This window comes from Brachycentrus maculatus, unplaced genomic scaffold (assembly GCF_059751285.1).
Source record: "Brachycentrus maculatus isolate JH-2025_06_01 unplaced genomic scaffold, ASM5975128v1 h1tg000306l, whole genome shotgun sequence".
NCBI lineage: Eukaryota > Metazoa > Arthropoda > Insecta > Trichoptera > Brachycentridae > Brachycentrus > Brachycentrus maculatus.
The window spans coordinates 1,377,708-1,400,667 of NW_028281056.1; the positions used below are offsets into that span (position 1 = coordinate 1,377,708).

The following is a 22,960-nucleotide window of genomic DNA, read 5'->3' on the forward strand; positions in this document are numbered from 1 at the left end:
CCAGTCATTGGTCGACGTTACCGACATCATCAGTCTAAACCCCGATCACTGGTAAAATAAAATAAATGTGAAAAAAACGATATACAGCGATGCCTCGTATTTTCTGTTCGTCTATTACGCGACTCACACAACGGACTGTACTGTATTTCAGTGTTCCGCAAACTTTTTTTGTTCAAGGTACACCTGCCAAATTTTGAAAATTTTGGAGGTACATCAAAGAAGATTTTTTTTTATTTAAAACTGATTTATTATTAAAATTAAAATAATCCGAAAGCATATATAACATATGATGTTTAATGCGAATTGTGAACCCTCTTAACTGAGCACAGGTGATAAAAATTTGGAGCAATTGGTGATAAGAGTAGCTCTCACCTCTTCGTTGATCATCCTCAGGGCGTTTGTCCACTACCCAGAATTACACGGAATTTTACTGTCCGGCACGTCAGTTAGCGTTTTAAAACGATGATTGGTTTGAATTGGCTTGTGCTTTTGTCCATATTTCTTCGGATGGGTGCTCTTGATCGGTGCGTGAACACATTGCGCGTAACTGTCATAGTCGTTTTCATTTTTCAAAACCGGACTGCCGGACGGTGAAATTCCGTGTAGTGGACAATCGCCCTCAGACGTTTTCTGTTTTTAATTTTATTAAATAGTAGTCAAAGTCGAAAATCCCAATTCGCGAGCTCTTCGCTCAACAAAGCACCTCGCTCGCATATATTTCAGCTATTTCTAGGTGTGTTTGTTATCTTCACAAAACTAGACTTTTCCGGGGCACATCAACTAATCACCACGGTACACCAGTGTTCCGCGGCACACACTTTGCGGAACACTGTATTACGCGACTCACACAACAGACTGTACTGTAGTATTTCATCTTGTCGCTCGAACGCTCGAAGGTCGCGTGCAGCCAATGCACTTGCACGAAATGCACTTGTATGGGGAAACTTGTCGAAGAACTATATATATATTTTTTAGGAGACAGCCTGAAATATCATTTCAATGGATCTTTGTCAGATGGGAGGAATATCTAATTTAACATACTCAACCTATAAAGAATTGTTTTATACTCGTTTTGTGTTTATAACAGACGATAAAATTAATATTTTCATTCATCATTTTCTTTTGGAAAATTCGCCTTCGAAAAAACGTTATTTTCGTATGCTGGCAATAAATGACGTCGCAGAAACGATGGAGTAATTTTAATGTTGATGTCATTGGTAAATTATTGGCGGCTCTATTTGTTGTGCTATGGTCCACCCTCCCACCCCCCTCTCCTCATATTTGTATAACACAAATGGTAATGTAGTGGTAAACAAACAATCCACACTGCTTAGTAGTAATAGGCTGTAATAGTTAACAGCCTTATAAACCATAAACAATAAACCGTATGACCTCATAAAACGTTCGATGACGGAAATTTGATGACGTATGCGAACGCACGTTTTTCGTTTTATAAAATATCTAAACTTTAAAGCTGTCGAAATACCAGCTTTTACCAGCTGACCAGCATTCACTGCTTCCCATACCAAGCTCTTTAAGGTTCGTGTTCACTGCATCCGTCAGGCTGCAACAAATCGCATGTTGACGCGCAGTGACTAACGACCGTAAACTTAGTTTTATATCTGTAGTGGTTAGCCTTTTCGTATTTTAATTTTATATATTGATACATTAAGAAGTGAATGATTCACTTGATGAATAAAACTGTAAATAATACTTCATTATTGCGATAGATATCTTTTATTGAGATCATTATAATTCATTTTGCTTGAGAATGGAAAATTATATCACCAAATGATGCCATCTCTGACGTTGATTAAAGTTTCGGCTCATTTTTTTAACATGTACTATAACGTGCCGCGGTGATCTATCAAAATATCTTATATTTTCATTCAGTTAAGCACAAGGCTGTGGACGACTGATGAAAGTTTTGATTTTCCTACGGAACTACAACAAATCTGTTGGTATCAAATCAGGCGATATAGGTAACTAAGCAGTTATATTATACTTCTGGATTCACAAAAATCAAACCGGACTAAGAAATAGTAAGGAATACGAAAATGGCAGTTTATATATTCACATTCTCAATATTATTAATATTTATTTTATTTTCATGTTTCTCTTATCAACTAATGGCTCTAACATTAGTATTTTGGTATCGGCAATTTAAAAATATTTTTTTAAATATATATTCTTTACATAAATAGTACATTTATTTAAAGAACAATTGTAAACATATAAAAAATATATTTTTGCAGAGACCCACCAAGCCACCTTGTGTGTCTTGTCAGCGGAGTTCTTTTTACATGCATTTTTTTTATTGTTTTGATCTATTTTAACCTAATATACACACAAAAAGAGAGAGAAAATAAAGAATGTAAACTTTTTTACAATTTACATAGAATTAACTATTGATCATTTACCTTTTCCTTTATTTTGCCTTTGTTCCATATTTAATTTTGACGTCCAACCTCCATAATTTTAAAACATTTTTAAATTCAATTCGTAACACGTGTTTTCTTTTCTATAAACAAATTCAATTCTCATACTTTTTACAGTAAACGATTTCTGTTTGGAAATCAAATTGTGCCAGAGCGGGACTTGATGTTCTTAAAATCCTTTTCAGTTTACTAGCAGTTTAAATAACGGTCTGTTAATTTTTACATAGTATTTTTTTAAATACATACTACAATATTTTACCCGTTTATTGAAAATTTTGTTAAATCGAGGGTCACAAAATTCGGGTCTACATTTGATTTTTGTTGCAAAAAAGGTGCGGTGCAACGTGCAGCAAATCCGGAAAGTCGAAGTAGTAGACACAAGCATTAATTTATCATTCTACTTTATTCTCAGTAATCTACCTGCGGAAAGTTTTCTCTGTCCCTCTCCTTTATATTATAAATATCTGTCCTTGTCTATATAAAACGTGTTCCAGTATCCAGGGATAACAAACATTTTTTTATGTTAACTGATAATTATTTTTGAATTCTTCGTCGATATTACTTCCTTATCCGTAACAGCATACAGTGCACTGCAGATAACTAATGCAGCGTTAACTTGCAATCGTAGAACATATAATGACAAATCTACCAACCTTATGCTTTAAGTGCTATTCTCGTCAAGGCTCTCCTTATTCCTGCGACAAGGCCAGTTGCACTATGCATCGATCTTCAAATAATAATTTTTAAAAATAACTACAACATTGTAAACAAATATTCAATAATATGTAGTTGTACATATTACCTCTGTCATTTCGTTTATGTTGTAAAAAAAGAGAGGTAAAATGTGGGTAGACACTTTTGACTTTTTTTGAATACATGCATTAAATATCGAGGTTTTTTTCAAATAAAGTAAATATTTTAGAAATTTTAACTTAATTTAAAAAAAGCTTTTCCGATAAGATAATATAATATAAAAAATAATAAACAATCAAAGCTCCTAGAATGGATAACGATGGTAAAAAATTCTATAAAGGATATAAAACTTGATAACACTGCCCACGTCATTTGGTTTCTTCGTCACACATGTGGTTTCTTGACTATTCTCAAAAATATACAGAACTCCATTATTCCCACCGAATTTATTGATGAACCAAATTCCTGAACATTTTTGCGTTTTCGGTAGTCATATTTATATTTAAAAAAATACATTAAATAATAATCATTGATCCATTTGTTATGTACCTCTGAAAATTTACCATATAATATCACTAACAAAAGATTTGACTCCCCCACAAAAGCTGTCTCTGTCCGTTAGAGCGATTCAATATGATTTTTGTATTGCTATCTCGCTTTACCGGTGTTCCGTAAGTTTGTAAACTAGCGCCGCCATTACAGGTGCCACACTTTCTGGCGCTATCTTCAGTGTGAAGTTTACTCTCGGGGAGGAGGTTTGCCTGTCAGTGTGTGTTGCAATGTCAAATATTTCTGTTTTGTATCGTTTTCGTGTTTTGTGATCACCAATAATCGTTTGAAATTACATCCAATTTCGTGATTCCGTGCGTCAGATGAGTGAATATTGTTTTTCGGCTGTGTTTTGAACGATTGACAAGTTTTCAGTGAGTTGAATAAAGTTAAGTTAATTTGATTTTTCCTATTCGCAACTCGTGACGAGAAGGCCGCGTATCGTGTTTGTGTCGCAGATTTTACTGAATCAAAGGTGAGTGGAATAAATATTATTATAAAGTTGTCTTCTTGGCAGAATATCCATGTTTAAAAAAGAGCGCCGTTTTAGAACGAATAGTTTTGGTGTCGCCCATCAAACTACTTAAGATTTTTACTAACAACATTTTGAGTGTGTCCAAATACTTGTTCACACTCAAAATGTTGTAAATAAATTAACTGGTCAAATTATAAGCTAAAATAATAAAAATTAAAATGATATTTTAAGGCGTTTCTCATGTATGTGATTATAATCCAGGATTCGGACCTCACATACTAATATAAGAGTTTCTGCTCAATTAAAAGCTTCTTTTCATCTCTCCAATAAAATGTCTCTAGTGAAGTCTAATAAAATGTCTCTAGTGAAGTTCTAGTGATTCAAGAACAAGGTTTCTAAATTGGTTCATATATATAGAACTTCCAAGAATGTGAGTATTGTGGTTGTCAATAATGGTTAGAATTGGTGAACGTTACACGTGTGTACAGTGATCACTTAAACCAGGCTATGACGGTTGTCAGCCCCGTAAATGGCCAGACTTCCATATTCTTCATCTTTGATGAGATGTCAAAAAATAATACTTAAGATTTTAAATTTGATAAGAAATTCTTAAGAATTTAAGTGTTTGATTTTCGAATGGAATGTTGTTTTATTTTTCTATTTTTTTTTTAATTTATACAACTATGAACATTTAATGTATAAACCCTTTTTTATTTTATTCTTTCTGCAACTTTTAAGCACAGGTACTTATTTATTACATATTATTATTACACGCTGTGTGGTGCATGTGTTCGAATCCCGGCTGGGATAACATATTATAATATATTTTCTCTAAAATGTAATACATATATAATGCGAAGCGTTAAAATAATCAATATATTGCTCTCAATTTGTGACCGGTGCAGTGCCTTATGGACTTTTGTATTATATTACAAGGAAAAGAAGTATAAGTCGGCTTAAAGACGAAATAAAAGTAAATATTAATACTTCCAATTATTTTAGCCACCCTGTCTGCACTCGAGTGGTGCATAGGGCACTGCATCGATAACATTTAAATTCGATCGCAAATTACACGAAGGCAGGTCTGCGCGGCAGATTTTCGAATCGATGAGAGGATATATTTGACGGGATAAGGATGACACAAGTGAAGGAGCTCAAGTTAAAGGACATTGAAAAAATATATGGAAAAATAAACGGAAGAGAAATGTTAGGTTGGTACTGTGTGAGAGGAAAGAGAATAACAGACATGCCTAACGCGCTCGGGGCTGCATACCCGTACTTATACACGCTTGTAAAAGCTACTACGACCGTGTACGACTCCCTTAAGTATATTTATAATTTTGATTACTTTCATCAATTGATTATGTTGGTGTCAAATGTCTGCGTATTCGGAGGGCATGTATGACGATATATGGATGTGAAGGAGGCAAGGAGTAAACGTCAGAATAGGAGAGTGTGACGTTCCATCCTCTCTGCCAACCCCTGCGAGGAAACGGCTTAATGGTAGTAGTAGTAGTAGTAGTACTACCTAATACGAAACCAAATTTATGTACATTCTGATGTATCGATTAGCCTTAAATGATCGAACCCGATAACCGAATCAATTAGCGACTTATTTTAAGGAACTCGTTATTTGATCGAGTTTTTTTTTTCAAATATATGACGTCGAATGCTTCGAAACACGCAATAGATTTTAATAAATGTTTTTCTAGTAGAGTTAAATTAAAAATACATTAAAATTACGCCTACCAAAAATGATACTCGTTAATCTGCTGTAACGCCCCCTTGTACCCATAATTATCATGATTTCATTTAATTGTAATTACATATTTGTTTATGCAAATTATATTTTATTTTAATATACGGTGATGCCTCGTATAACGAACTTTCTGTTCGTCCATTCACGACCCACACAACGAACTTCGCTTTTCATAACGGACTGTATCGTATTTCATTTTGCTGGTCGAACATTCCAAGGTCGCACGCAGCTAATATACTTGTGCAAACCCAGAAGATGTTTGATCCTTACTGGACCAAGGAAGAAGAAGTTGAGCAAGTTAGGAAGTGGTGAAAGACATTATCAAGTTAGATTCGGAGAGAGATGAGTAGGAATTTATTGAAGAACACCAAGGAAAACTGATAACTGAAGAGCTCCAATCACTTCTAGTCCAACAACATGATGAAGCTCAAAGGGAAGCTTCATCTGACATCGGGAGGAGCAAACAAATCATCCAATATAAACTACTGCCATCAAGGCCATCCTGGTCAAATGGTAAGAGGTGCAGGAGATTATCAACACGCATTATCCAAACTCAGCTGAGGCCAACAGGATCAACGATCTCTACTATGTCACCCTTGCCCGTCATTTCCGGCACGCGATGAAGAAGAGGTAAAAACAGACAACCTTGGAAAGGTTTTTCAAGAAGCCAGCAGCCAAGAAGCAAATGATGGAGCAAGAGGATTTGACTCTGCTAGCCTCAGTAGATTCTCCTAAATCTTGCTAAAAAATAAATAAATAAATAAAACCTGGGTATCTTTTAAAAGTTACAGTACCATGTTTTTATGGTACAAAACGAATTGAACTTTAAAAATATCAAAAAAGAAAAAAATATATGAAAAGAAAAACGCTACACGAATCTTGGCAAAACACAAATCTTCTAAAAAATTAGATTTTTTTCGTTTTTTATTCTCTTGCTGTGTTTTAAGGCCCAATATACGATAAATTGCAACTTAATTATCTTAAAATAAAACCCAGGTAAAATTTTACTCTTATGTATTTTTAATTTTTTGCTTAAAACACTGTTTTTGTATGTAAAAAATAGGTTTTTCTCGAAATAAATATATTGTTTTGAAAGGAAAAGGTTCATTGGTAAGAAGTTAAAAGAATTATAAAAAGATTTTTTCAATATAATAGCGCGCGGAAGCACGACCGACCTCTAGCGAGGTCGTTCGCGTTCCGAAAGTCAATGAGTTCCCCTTAAAGGCTACAAGGCAGATATCTACCGTACAAAAATTTCTTTGTAGTCATTGATTCACATCTCGACCACTGTTTTTATATTATCTCTGCACAATATTATTTCCCAAAGGCCTGTGAATAGCAAAATAGCACGCTTTCATTTTTCACTATCGACTATCCACGCTCCTACGTGCTGCTATTATCAGTGCACCAACATGTAAAACGAGGTAGGTACTCGTAGGGAAAGCAAAGACCTACCCGCGTAATTATTTATTGTGTAATATCCAACTTATATTTTCTGCGATATGACATGAATGGCTGAATTACTAATTACTTTATCTATGAAATATACCTTTGAATGTAATAGTTTCTTTTCATGAATCACGAATTACACGTACTTAAAAAGTACTTCGTATTTCTTTTTCTATGGACCAGAGGTTCCCCAACTTTCTGAGTCCACCGCCTCCTTAACAGGATCCCGTGGTTAGTGTCGCGGACTTTTAAGTCAAGAGTTCTCGATTCGAACCCACTCTACCACAATTTGATCCCTATTTCTAATAATGCGCCGCTTAAGCTCACATACAGTATGAAATTGAAATATTTGTGTAAATAATAAAATCACAAATATGTGTTTCTGTTTTTAAACAATAAAAAAAAAACAAAAACAAAAAAGTAGTTGTATTTTTCTGCTGCACGAGAAATCATGATTATAAATTGTTATTTCTCCCTAAGTTGCTTACTTAATTATTAATTAATACAACAGTTATTTGTAATTTATGTTTTTTTTTATGTTTAAGTACTATCTACGCCCTGATTGCGAACAGCTATACATGCATATGGTATCAAACGCTTTGCCTAATATCACTTGTCTGTTTTTGTCGGTTGAAAGATATTGCTTTTTACCACTAAGCCCGCCAATGTACATGTTTCATTTCTGTACATGAAGTTCAAATAAATAAACAAATGTATGTTTTTAAATTCTATCTTTTCTATAAAATAAAACATAATGCCCAATCTGATTTTTTTAAAGTCCAATTTGGTTTGTTAAACGTTAATTTTGCTTGTTAAACGTCCATTTTGATTTGTTAAACGTTCAAATTTGTTTGTAAGGCTTCTAATTTGGTTTGGAAAACGTCCATTTTGTTTGTTAAACGTTCATTTTGATTTGTTAAATGTCCAAATTGTTTTGTAAGGCTACTAATTTAGTTTGTAAACCGTCCATTTTGTTTGTTAAACGTTCATTTTTATTTGTTTCAAATTTGTTTTTGTTTTCTTGATTTGAACGTCGAGTTTCATTTGTCAGGCGTCTAATTTCGTTCGAAAAACATCAAATTTTAAGTGAAAAACTGTATTATTATTTTTTTATGTTTTGACTCAATAGGCAGTATACCGTCGACATGGTTTACGCAGGTTTTCGACATCGTTTAGGAATGCTACGTATGAGTAGGTATTCGCTACTCTCGCCTCATCCCCGGGCCGTTCGTGCTCGCTTCGTGCATTTCCGTGTCGTGACGTCACTCGGTCGGGTTGGCTCGCAAGTTCAGCATTCCTGGGGCCTGATCTGCTCCGGTGAAGCTTACCTGGACGAGAGGAATGCACGCTGCACCAGTCTCTTATAATAATGCTGTACAGTAATACGAGTACCTAACTTTACGTTACCTCAGTGGAGTGTCCCTTAGAGATAAAATTAATTGATTCGGCAGTCACTTTAGTCACAATATGACCAACAAATCGAACGGACGTAGCCATATCGCTCACTCCTTTCAAGAACGTCATAAATCAAAATACTCGATTTTTCAGGAGAACGATTTTAATGTTTTAAAATATAACGCAGTGTATTAAAAATAGACATCAAGCCTATTATTGAACTTTTTACTGTGCAACAGATCTTTTTAGGTAAAACCTGAAGGTTTTACCTAAATTTGAAAAATATTTAATATATTTAAAAAAAATAATTAAACAATACATTTTCTTCAAAATGCAAAAACAACATTTTCTGCCCTGTAGCGGGTAAATATTAAGTTAAAAATATGCCTTTTTTGCTGGGATATAGTACAATATCTGGGCATTCCGAAAACATGCACAACTGAAAATTGACGATTTTTGATTTATGACGTTCTTGAAAGGAGTGAGCGATATGCCATAGGTATATTTCCCACAACTTTAGTAGGTAAATTGAAATATAAATTAATAGCGTCGAATGACTCCCGATTTACGATTTTTAATTTGATAATAATAAAACCCTTATCCGCACCCAATGGTGCATAGGGCACTGCTTCATATAAACGCAGTGTTATCTTGATCGTTTACACATAAAGAAAAGGTGATCAGCCTTCCGCTTTAGGTACCAGTCCAGGGTAATAGAGAATAAATATTACAGTAAAAAAATCACTTATATTTATTTGACCCCCCCTGGGAATCGAACCCGGGACCTCCAGAACGGTAGCCGAGCGTGCTGACCATTACACTACGGAGGTGGACATAATTTACATATATTTATAAATGATTAAAAACGCCGATGACAATTTTTCCATTAATATTCCAGAAAATCAGCAATATAATACTTGTACTCAAAATATAAATATTCCATGAATTGATTCGGCAGTCACTTTGTGGTAAAATCTATCCATTTTAAATTTAAGTTTTACTTAGTTAATACTACTATTTCCAAAATCTATTGTGACACGTGTTTCGACGTTTACTTACTTAAATGACTTTAACCAACCTATAACGGGTCGTTAGTTCCGTAAATACGCAGACTTCTATATTCTTATTTATTGTAACTGCAGACAGTTGGTAGAATTCTTAAATTTCTTAATAAGACTTAATAAACGCGTCACATATTAACATATACCCAACAATTCTATATTCTTTTCCATCTTGTTGAGATATCGATATGTGTTTATCTAATATTGATCAGGAATCGAAAAAAGTTGAATAAACATATATTTTGTGGTAATATCTATCCATTTTTAATTTAAGTTTTACTTAGTAAATACCACTATTTCTATTGTGACACGTGTTTCGATGCATTCCGCATCATTTTGAAACACCGTTTGTGAAGCTAAGTCTAAATTTTAGAGTTGTGTTCTTGGGACGTTGAAGGTTGAAGAGGGGGTAGAAGCTGTTTCTCATTTTCATAATTTGAATAACAAACCCATAATTAAAAATATGACAATGACTAAAGCCTATTTTTTATATTTAAAAAAACTAACTAACCATCACGCCGCTTCCCCGCAGGGGTAGGCAGAGAGAATAGAACGCCATACCACTCTGTCTTTGCAAACATTCTTCGCCTCTTTCATTCATCTCCTCATACATACGCGCCGATTATTACGACTCCTAACCTGACCACTTCTTGTTCTTCCTCTGCTTCTTTTTCCAACTACATTCGCCACATAAATTTGTTTTACCGTTCTTTTCTCACTCATTCGTTCTACATGTCCAAACCATCTCAAAACACCTTTGTTAATTTTATCGATAATGCTTATCTCAGCTTTGCATTCCTTCCTTATTTCAATATTCGAACATCTATCATACATCGTTTTGTCGCACATTCTTCTGAGAGATCGCATTTCGACTGCATTCAGTCTACTTTCATCCTTTTTTTGCCAACTCCACGTTTCACTTCCATACATTAGAGTTGGAACCAGGACTCCGTTGAAAATAATAAATCCCAGTCATAGAAAATAATAAATAAAAAAAATAATAAACAGCTCCTACCCTCTCTTCAACCTTCAACGTCCCAAGGACACAACTCTAAAATTTATACTTATTTCAGACACTGTGTCTAAAAATATAAGGATATTTAACAAGCGAACATTTACATCTTTATTCATACACATTTCTTCATATTTCCCTAAAGATTAAGATAACACTTATTCAAATATCTGAATAAACTAAGTGGTCCCGAGAAGGTCTGTCACGGGAATCATAAAACCGGCGGTTGATGAACCCAAAAATTCCAACGAGTACTTTTAAAGGTATTTCCCACAGTATTTCCCCACGGTCATCCATCAGGTACCGCCAACCTGCGCGCTACAAGTCGGGTAAGGGTAGGTAGCCAACGACCCTCCTTGATAGGTCACGGTCCGTGGATTCACCTAACGATTCCCCCCGGTGTCTACGCACGTATTGAACTGTTTATTGTTACTCCTTACACCTGATGTGCTCCTGGTACCTGTTTAATAATGTCGCAGGTTTTTCGTATGTAACTATTGTATTATATAAATAAATAAATATCGCAAGTTTTTCGTATTATATATCGTATTCTAACCCGTATCCGCACATAATGGTGCATAGGGCACTGCATCGTTATTGACCCAGTATTATCTTGATCATTACTTACATGAAGGCAAGGTGATCACTTCTGTGTTTCAGGGACCAGTCCAGGGTACTATTAAATAAATATTAGAGTGTAAAATCACTAATAATTTTTTTCACCCCCCCCCCCCCTTGGAATCGAACACGGGACCTCCAGCACGGCAGCTGAACACGCTCACCAATGACAATGTCATGGTATTTGGAAGAGATTGTATGTAGTTTTGGATGTAAAATAGTAGTGAATTGAGAAATTATGGAACAGGTAGATGATTTCGTATTTACGTATATAAGGGAAGTATGTTTTCTATGGATGGAATGATTGATAAATATATTGTAAGGAAAGTGAATGCTGGGAACAGAGTTAATGGTGTACTGAAATAAGTTATAGCAAATAAAAACCTAACAGCAAAAGCTTAACTGTCAGAATACAATGGAATCCTGGTACCAACCCTAATGTATGGAAGTGAAGCATAGAGTTGGCAAAAGAAAGATTACCATACTATTATTTATTCACCCTGCGATGATATGTCAATATGACATGGTGAACGTTACGTAAGTGTATAAAGTGATCGCTTAAGCCAACCAAATGGCAGGTCGTTAGCCCTGGGACGCTCATTCTTCCATCCTCTTCATATAAAAAAAACACGATAAATGTTTCACCATAAGTTGAGATACATGAAATATTGATATATCATCCGTAGGGTGAATAATCCAGTTTTCAAATAATAATAATAATAATAATAAAACCCTTATCCGCACCCCAATGGTGCATAGGGCACTGTGTCTTATAAAAGCAGTGTTATCATGCTCGTTTTACACATGAAGGAAAGGTGATCAGCCCTCCGCTTCAGGTACCAGTCCATGGTAATATAGAATAAATATTACAGTGAAAAAATCACTTATATTTATTTTTACCCCCCTTGGGAATCGAACCTGGGACCTCCAGAACGGTAGCCGAGCGTGCTGACCATTACACTACGGAGGCGGACTTTGCAAGTTTTCGATAGAAAGAAAAAATAATAAATTGTTCCTGATATCATTCTACATTGTAGCCACTGCGCTAAGAAGCCAAACCTTACGGTCTAATAATTTATCGTGAGAACTGTGCATTGTTACACCCACCCCATAAAAAACCTTCCCTTAAAAGCTTTTTGTTATACACATATATAGGTTCTTACTAGTTTCCTTGACTCCTATAACACATTGTAATGGTTTCTTCAAACTTTTTACACCTGTGTTAGTATCAAAAGCTGCGGTTGAATAGACTACAGTCCATTTTAAGATACTTTCAACTAATATATTAAACTAATATATTAAAAGACTCCTTTACTGCTTAGTAGAGTTTAATAGACTGACCAAAATCCTAATAATACCCCCTAATTTATTTTATTGTATAGCACGCAGGACATTTTTTACAAAGGAAAAAAATTTGAATGAAGTTAAGGTTTTACCAGGTAGAAAATTCAAATTCTTGTTCATTTTAACATTTTTAAAGCTAGATATTATTATCTTTTTATACCTGAATGGTTGAAATGTTTTAGTTTTTCCTCCAATAATTCGCTTAGTTTTATAGAGTTTTTTTACAAGATTTCTTGAAATGTACAAAAACCGTTTTATTTTCAAAATTGTCAACCATGGGATTGTCTTGTAAATACCAGGAATGCTCAAATTTCATTTCATTGAAATGTAACCTCAGGTTTATCGATCGTACAGCGCAAAAATCAATATATCGACACGATATAGCATATTTTATCGTATGGAAAAACGTTATCCGTGATCGGTTCGACATCAAAACTACCTACCTTTTCCTCGTAGTCTTGCTTTAAAAATTACTAAGGCATTAATAAAACTGACTAATATGTATTCAGATGTATAGATTGAACGCTTTTCCCATAGTCCGAATAATTATGCAATCTTCGCTTCTTTGGCAATCAAACAGCTCTATGGACGAATTATTTCTATCTCGAAATTTCATAGTAACAAAATAATGCTAAAATAACCGTGCTAAAGATCGCATTTTCAGAATGATCATATCTTCAGATTTCAGAGTAATTTGCAAAAATGTCTGTTGTAAACTTTAATGCTAACGTCTTTTGCTATTATTTTTCAAAGCGTTTTATTAATTTTACTGGGAAAAAACGATGGGAAAATACATTTTATACGAAATACGTTACGTAGGTGTACTCAATTTTTATAGAACCAGGAGTACATAACATTTAAAGAGATATGTTTTAAAGGAATGGAAAAGTGGACATGGATATTGGAAAAAGAGTTAATGCAGGGAATATAGTAAAAAGTGCTTTAAATACAGTCATAAGTCATAGATAAGATAAAGATAGTGCCAACATTGATGCATGGAAACGAAACATGCAATTAGCAATAGAAGGGTGAAAGCAGAGTGAACGCTGCAGAAATAACAGCACTTTAAAAATGAAATACGACAAAAACTAAGATATTGGAAAGGAATGCAAGAGAATATGAGAGAATATAAATATTTGGCACAACCAAATCAATCATAACTGGAATGAAATCTGGTCGTGCCAAAAGTCTACGTAATGGGAGGACATGCGTGAATAGATGCACAATGTAGAGGAAGCTAGGAATATATGCCATGGCAGACGAGTGTGGCGTACCATCCTCTCTGAATACCCATTCAGAAAGTGGGGTGATGGTAGATATAGTAGTACAAGTATAATGTTTGTTTAACAGTTTTCTGTCCTAATCCAGGTTTTTTAGTTCTCTGTACGAGCCGACTCCTCGCCTCTCTTTCACCTGGTCCACATATCTTCATCTTGGTCTTCTTCCTTCTCTTTTGCTTTCATATTTTTCCCTTATTTATGCTTAACAATGATAAGGTCGTATTACTTTTTATTTTTTAATATGGTTACAATTTTAAATACAAAATCTATCCATTTCTACTTAAAATAATTTTAGTTGTGCTGAGCCTCTCCAAAAAAGAGACTGAGCTCTTGTGCTTGGAGAGGATATATTCTATCATATTCATTCTTCTGCTACCTTGTCAAATAACCCTTGAACCTCATTATTTGTGTTTTTTATCTAGCTAACTCATACCATCCTTCTTCACATCTCGAGCTGTTCTAACTAAACTACATATTTAAATGAAATTGTACGTGAGCCATTCTTTATTTACTCCTATTTTATGATTATTTTTATTTTATTTTCATAACAGTGTACTACACGTATTGTATTCTCGCTTCTCATATCATGTTATATTGACATCATGTCATGTTAATGTTTAAAATCCGGTGCGATGAAAAATTATGTATAATCTCCGTTATTTCCACGTAAGACGACGAAAACATGAAATAATCCGTGGGAAGTATTTGAGATTTTCATAGAAATAATATTAAATGGTCCATTTACGCTGTAATTTGATTAAATGATAACTGTATATAGAAGTGTACGGGTGTTTGTAAGATGCTTCAATTGTTCAGTTAGTTTACCTCAACTTGATTCCTTTTTTCAAACACAAGTGTGTGACACGTGCCTTTACTTTTTGATCTTAAAATACCAACACACATACAATCGCTGCTCTACACATATCTAGTCAGCAATCGATGCAATCAGGAAGAGTGGGGCATATTTTTAAGGGGGCATATTTACCCGAATTACCCTATCGCGCACCTCATATCATCTCATTATTACATTTTTACCTCAAGAAATTCATTCAAATTTCCGGTAGCTTATATAATCCACTTACACAAGCTTGTGCGAGTACGGATATGCAAACCTGAGTGCCCTAGCAATTGCTGCTATTGTTCATATTTTTTTCCTAATTTTTTTGTCTCATATACTTAGCAGTAATGTACTTTATTTAAGTCGTCTTTATCTTATATCAAAAATATTCCACCCATATATCTAAATTGATCACCTTGTCTTAGTTGAATTAATGATCTATCCTTTTCTATCCGATACGGTGCCCTATGCATCATCTGGTTGCAAATAGTATGAAAGAAAATACCCAATCATTATAACAAAAAAAAGTCTAGTGCCTCCTTGATATTGTACACTACACCTCAAACTCCGACCATTCAAAGAATCAATTCTCTAGGTCGAAAATATTTGCAAATATTCTTAAATTCAGTAAATTAAATTCAATTTAATTCTAACCCCCATACAACGTTGAGATAGGTACCGCGTTATCGTAAGGAACTTTATACTCGGTTAATGTTTTTAAATTGTATTTTAATTTTATATGATTCATTTCAGTCATTTCCGATGGTTAAAATGTTAAAATACAATTTAAAAAACTCTCTTATAAAGTTAGATTATTTTGAGAAATAATTTTTTTCTGATCCACTCACATTTTTATTAAAAACCAACCAGTTTCGGCAACAACCTGTTGCCCACTTCAGGGTTTATTTTATGACTGAAGCCTTAAACCCTGAAGAGGGCAACAGGTTGTTGCCGAAACTAAATGGTTTTTTAGAAAAATGTGAGTGGATCAAAAACAAAGTCTTTTTATTTCTCAAAATAATATATCACAAAGTTAATGCTTTCAATATTCAAAATAGCTTATAATGTTCCCTCCGATAACGCGGTTACTATGTATATCAACGTTATAGGGGGATTTACTGTATATTCCGTTTATTAACTATTTTTTTTTATCTTTAAGAGCAAAATCGATGGAGTTACTGTTTTATTCGAATTTGTTTGCTTAAAAAACTATTTATACACGCTAAATTGGTGTGTGATTAAATTGCCACACGCCCCCGCTGTCATTACTCTTGACGATCCTTTTATTTAAATTTAAATGTAAAACAATATAGGTCATTAACATGCTATTTTCACACGAACATGCTCAAGTTCCCACACAAGAAAATTGTTTAGGAATGCGTATGATAATGTGAAGAGGATTTTAAATATGAATATGTACTTTTTATAAAATTCCCACGAGAAAGTTCGCCGAAACTAAGTAGGTAAATTATTCTTAGACATAAGGACTTCTTCAAAACCATATCCGTTAAAATTGGTGTGTAAATTGTTTCCGCCCCTCTGCTAACGATAAATATGAAAATATCAAACTTTATAGGCAAGTCTTCAGTCACACCTGATTTTAAATGATACATATTGTGGCGCCAGATGTTTTGGCCAATAAGAAATCAATTTGTAGACCATAAACAGAAATTACTAGAATTTCACTAGAGACATCTATTGGTGAGATGAACGAAGCTTTTTATTGCGTAGAAACTCTTTCATTTGCATGTGAGGTCCGAAATCTGGAATAAAATCACATGAATACACTCAAAAGTTGTAGATAAATTATCTGGTCAAATTATGAGCTATATATATATATATATATATATATATATATATATATATATATATATATATATATATGTATATATATATATATATATATATATATATATATATATATATATGTATATATATATATATATATATATATATATGTATATATATATATATATATATATATATATATATATATATATATTTATATATATATATATATATATATATATAGAACTTTTAAGAATTTGAGGAGTGTGGTTGTCAATCATGGGCAGAATTGGTGAATGTTACACGTGTGTAAAGTGATCACTTAATCAGCCTATGACGGTTTTAAGCCCCGTAAATGCCCAGAATTCCATATTCTTCTTCATCTATGTTGAGATGTCCAAAAAATATGTGAAAAATAACTCCTATAATTGGAGATAATCTAGATATCGCTCACTCCTTCCAAGAACGTCATAAATCGAAAATCGTCAATTTTCAGTTGTGCATGTTTTCGGAATGCCCAGAAAATGTACTATATCTCAGCAAAAGAGGCATATTTTTAACTTAATATTTACCTGCTACAGGGCATATTGTGATGTTTTTGCATTTTGAAGAAAAGGTATCGTTTTTTTTTTTTTAATAAACTAGTTATTTTTCAAATGGAGGAAAAACCTTCAGGTTTTACCTAAGAAAATCTGCTGCACAGTAAAAAGTTCAATAAGCAGCTTTGTATTCATTTTTAATAAATTGTATTATATTTTTAAACTTTAAAAACGTTCTCCTGAAAAATCTTTTTATTTTATTTATGACATTCTCGAAAGGAGTGAGCGATATGTGACCAAGTATTTGGACACTCAATATGTTGATTCTATTATCCATTTAATAAGGCACCGGTGCAACTATGTATGACCTTCTCATTATCCATAACAGACGATGATGAAATTGATGAAAACTGTAATTGGATCCTGAAAAGAAGTTAATTAAAGTTGTTCTTATCTGTAAAAATCTTGTATCAAGTTAATTGTTTCTAATTTCACAAGACACATTTGAATGCTCAATAAACGACTTCAGACATTTTGTGGCAAACAACGCAATAAAATGTGGGTTAGACATTTATTAATACGAGCAAGTGAAGAGTCCACCAGGCGTGAAGCTCTTTACATGCTCCTACTTGGAACACGTTAAGCAGAAACCATCCAACCCACAATGTGCAAAATTTGACTTTTTATAAATAGTAAATTTTACTTCATCAATAGTAAATTTTTAATTTACCCAAGACAAAATTATTTTTTGAAGAACTTTTTTCTTACCCAAAAATCCATGAAAAAATATGTTAGAAACGTCCATGTGGGATGACAGTTTTCAGTATTTTTCCACGTTTAAATAATTTACCTTAACATGAATGAAAATATTGCGGAAAAAATGTGGTTTTGATGTGTTCGACCTCGAACTAGAAGAAGAAACCAAAAATAATTACACTGAAACCATCCAAGATGGTTAGATAAGTATATTCATTTGTTTTTTTTGACATTTCATCAAAGATGAAGAAGAATATGCAAGTCTGGGCATTAACGGGGCTGAAGACCTCATAGGCTGGTTTAAGTGATCACTTTACACACGTGTAACATTCACCAATTCTACCCATTATTGGCAACCACACTACTCAAATTCTTGGAAGTTCTATATTTATACATATAATATAAACCAATTTTGAAACATTATTCTTGAATCACTAGAACTTCACTAGTGACATCTATTGGTGAGATAAAAATAAGCTTTTTATTGAGCGGAAACTCTTTTATTATTATGTGAGGACCGAATCCTGGATTATAATCAATCACATGAGAAACGCCAGAAAATATCATTTTCATTTTTATTATTAAAGCTTATAATTTGACCAGATAATTTATTTACATTTTGAGTGTGTCCAAATACTCGTTCACTTGTTTTTTAATTTTTTTTTTATTTTGCTGAAACTATCCAACCAATGAAATACCGAACTGTGACCTTTTTGACAAAATAATCAAAATTTTGAATATGACAAACAGTAAAAAATGCCTTTCTGTGGATATAAGATTTTTAAGATTTTTCTTTTTTTTAATTCTGAAAAGATTGAAATGCAATTATATCAGCTTGCAAATGTGTGGGCTGGATGATTTCTGCGTAACATGGTCCACTTGTAAGTCTGTTCACTTTTCTTCTATCCTTTCTATGTAGGAAGTCAGCCGAGCCGAACGTGAGAATTCGAGCCATTTCTTACGTAAAACTAAAAATAATTATTATTTTGTGAACGTGTTTACCCAAATGCTCCACTGGAATGATTTTTTTCATGAACAGGAAGAGGGTTTTTTTGTGATTACGAAATATACTGCAGAGGAGTGAGAGATTGTAGGTTTATGCGCGTTTGAAAATAAAACGGAACCATACTATGCAGTCGATTAACACATTTAGGACCGGTGTTTTTTTACGCCTGCGGATCGCTGTCGACGGGATTTGATATTTATGTAAAGAAAGTTAAGACCTTAACAAAGAGATTAGTACATAATATTCATATAAAAACATTACGTATGTAATTCCTTCTTTTCTGAAGGGAAAAATACCCTTCCCGTCCTTTAGCATCAATCGACCAAACGGGTAAAAATACCTTTCCCAAGTCTTTACGCCTAGCACAGTATTAGCCTAGCAACGTATTAACCAAATATCACATTATAACGATTAAAAAATTTTGAGAGCTATTATCACTTTAGAAATTTAGTACACTTCAATTATAATTTTAGACCTTTATTGAATTACTAAATAAACCCAAAAAATTCACACTTAATAGGGATTTTATTTATTGATAAAAAATCTAATGAAAGTAAGGTATCCCCATGAGAACTCTACTTATGACTTGCATCTCCTTTGAATGTTTGATCAAGTCAGGCTTGTATGTCGTTATTTTTAGCACGTATCCAGGTTCTCGTCAGTAAGACGATTTCTCAGTTTGCTTTTAATAAGGTTGAAAAGAGTGTTCGCATGAATACGTAGAGTGGAAGAGCCTTCTCTCGGATATTTGTGCCGGTGCTGCACTTAAAAGGTCAAAGATCCGCATGCGGCTCCCGAGCCGTACTTTCTCGACCTATGACCTCTACCCTCTTCTTCGTCTTTATAAGCCCTCTGACCTCCACTGCTGGATATAGGCCTCTTCCCAGTCTTTCTATTTCCTCCAGTCGATTGTCGCTTGCAGCCAGGTTTTACCCCCCACAGCGACTATGTCGTCGGACCATCTCGGCTGTCCAAACTTAAAACACAGTAAGGGACATTTTTTGCATTTTTGGACTGAGTAGAATCTACTTAGTGCAAAAATGCAAAAACAACGTACTACAAAAAAATGTCCCTTAGTGTGTTTTGAGTTTGGACAGCCGATCTCTTTTGGGGTCTTCCGACACCTCTTGTTCTCCCAAGGTTCTCCATCGTATAATATGACCTAGTACATAGAAAATCGAAGCACTGTTATGTAGGTACATCACAAATCACAACATACAGAGTACCCTCTTAGCACGTGCCCAATATAATAGATTCCTTCCTTTTTTTCTTTTCAAACAGCCCTTATTAGTCGCAGCTGGTTAATTTTTAAATTAAAACTGTTCACGGCAGCTGCTCCTTTCAAAATCCGGAAAGACAAACGACCGGAAGCTTCCGGGGCTGGGGGATGTTACTTGCAGCAAGACCGCCAAGTACTTGGCCAGGATCTACTCCAGATTGTGCGCATTTTTTTATTGAACTGATCATAATAAAGAGCTCCCACAATATCTCGCGTATGCCATCTGTCGGAAAGGAAACATGCCTTTTTTGTGTGCAGATGACGGTGGTCTAATTTCGGGAGAGGTCTCTAAAGAAAGCATTTTTTTCTTATAGATTACAAAACTATCGCAAAAATAACGACGGCAAAATGACGATTCCTGAAAAAAAACAATACTCGCGTCGTTCCTGCGCCCTTTTCTTCACAGTACATACGATGGTAACGACGAAACCAAGTTTTTGATCAAATTAAATAAATATATGTGGAAAAAACTATGAAGTTGTTATTATATAAAATGTGAAGCTTTAGAACAACTGTGACCTATGTACATTTTCAAAATCTAAATTTCTACCATAAATAGGTCCATCAATATTTGTTTGTTTGTTTCAGATTGAAAATCGTTCGAAAACGTCGTTTTCAAAGGTAAATAAAACATTTAATGATATTTTTGCCATCCATCTAAAACCATAATATCTAAAACCAGCCTATGACGGTCGTCAGCCCCGTAAATGCCCAGACTTCCATATTCTTCTTCATCTTTGATGAGATGTCAAAAAATAATATGAAAAATAACTCCTACAATTGGAGATAATCCATATTTGTGAACAAGTATTTGGACACGCTCAAAATGTTGTAAAATTATATTTTGTTTAAAAATAATTAAAACTTAAATTTAAAAAGTTAATTCGTTAGCTACATATATCTACTTATAATCTTACACTTGTTACGCTTTGCCTCTCCAAAAAAAATACGAAGCACAAACTCAATATTTATTTATTTTTACTTAATTAAGAGTGAAATACACTGTCTTTTCATTGTTTTTTTATTTATGTTTTTTTTGCCAAAAAGCCCGTCAGTTACATTATAAATGAAATTCATAACTGAGAATATCCCATTTCGTACAATTTTCCACTTATGGCCTTCACAATTCCCATACTGAATTAATAATGTAAAAATCAATTTATACGAAGTTTATATTTAAGTGCTTATTACAATCATTTGAATACTTTAGCAGAGGCGAAGTTATATTTAGATTCATGTATTGATTCCTCTACATTTTATTTACCAATATGACCATTAAATCGACCGGACGTAGAAATATGCCATAGGTTGTAGGTACAATGCAGTGGCTGTACTTCCCTAGAAGCCCAAAAGCCCGGCCTACCTAAAAACTCCAAATAAAATGACTAAATCTAGACCAAATGATTAAAAATACATAATTAATGTGTGACTGTTTTTAAATTATCGTGCGCTTATATGATTATTAAACAGTATGCATGCCACTATATGGTGATGGTACTTATTAGTAATGGTTGATATCTGAGAAAGATATTTTATTATGGTGAACATTTTCTTTGTTTAAAGGTGATGGCTATACCTTACAAAAGTTACATGGATGCATATTTTTACAATGATTACAATACATCGTTTATATTTATAATACTTTCTGGGTGCTTAATATACTGGGAATGATATGAGGTGAAGAAATTATAGGTACATCATGTATTCACGAATGTGAAAAATAATGGCCTTGCCTTACTGGTAAACCCTAGGCACGCCACTGGTACAATGACATATAAATTGATTGCGTCGAATGACTCCCGATTTACGATTTATAAAATTTACATACAAGTATTTATTTATGATTAAAAACACCGATGGCAATTTTCCAGTAACATTTCAGAAAATCAGCAAATGTAACACTTGTGTTTAAAACATAAATCTTCCATAAATTGATTCGGGAGTCACTTTGTGATAAAATCTATCCATTTTTAATTTAAGTTTTGCTTAGTAAATACCACTATTTGTTTTAAACCTATGGTTTCCGCATTATTTTCAAAGACCGTATATGAAACTAATTCTTTTATTTATTGTTTCGGCATTAACTTTGTGGTAAGACATGTTACAATGATCAAAGAAAACACTTGTTTTTTACCACTTGAGTTTTATTATAGACTACATGTTTCAGAAGTTAAACTTCCATCATTCAGGTCTGTATAATAACATTATACAGACCTTATAATACAGACATAACATTGTTATTATACAGACCTGAATGATGGAAGTTTAACTTCTGAAACATGTAGTCTTTAATCATTGAAACTAATTCTTAATTTTAGAGTTGTGTCCTTGGGACGTTGAAGGTTAACGTAGGGGGTACGAGCTGCTGCTTGTATTTATTTATTTATTTCATTATAATATTATTTCGATGTTTGATAGATGTTCGAATGATGAAATAAGGAAAGAATGTAAGGCTGAGATAAGCATTATCGATAAAATTAAGAAAGGTGTGTTGAGATGGTTTGGACATGTGGAGCGTATGAGTGAAGAAAGAACGGTTAAACAAATTTATGGAGCGAATGTAGTTGGAAAAAGAAGCAGAGGACGACCGAGGAAAACTTGGCACAATCAGGTATGTCAAATACTTGAAAGCGGCCGGGTCAGGAGTCGTAATAATCGTCGGGTATGTATGAGGAGATGCA

General features: G+C 33.7%; 1 protein-coding gene across 5 annotated transcripts in view; it reads left to right on the forward strand.

The window, feature by feature from the left end:
* Positions 1-3,859: 3,859 nt before the first annotated feature.
* LOC148304729 (rab11 family-interacting protein 4A-like) overlaps positions 3,860-22,960 on the forward strand; it is a 137,222-nt gene continuing 118,121 nt past the window's right edge. For 3 of the 5 annotated variants that reach the window (XM_088267852.1, XM_088267854.1, XM_088267856.1), the window contains exons 1-2: positions 3,860-4,155; positions 20,868-20,900. The gene's annotated coding sequence lies outside the window, so the exon portion shown is untranslated. The remainder of the gene's footprint in view (positions 4,156-20,867; positions 20,901-22,960) is intronic. The other 2 variants (XM_088267853.1, XM_088267855.1) reach the window with 1 other exon arrangement.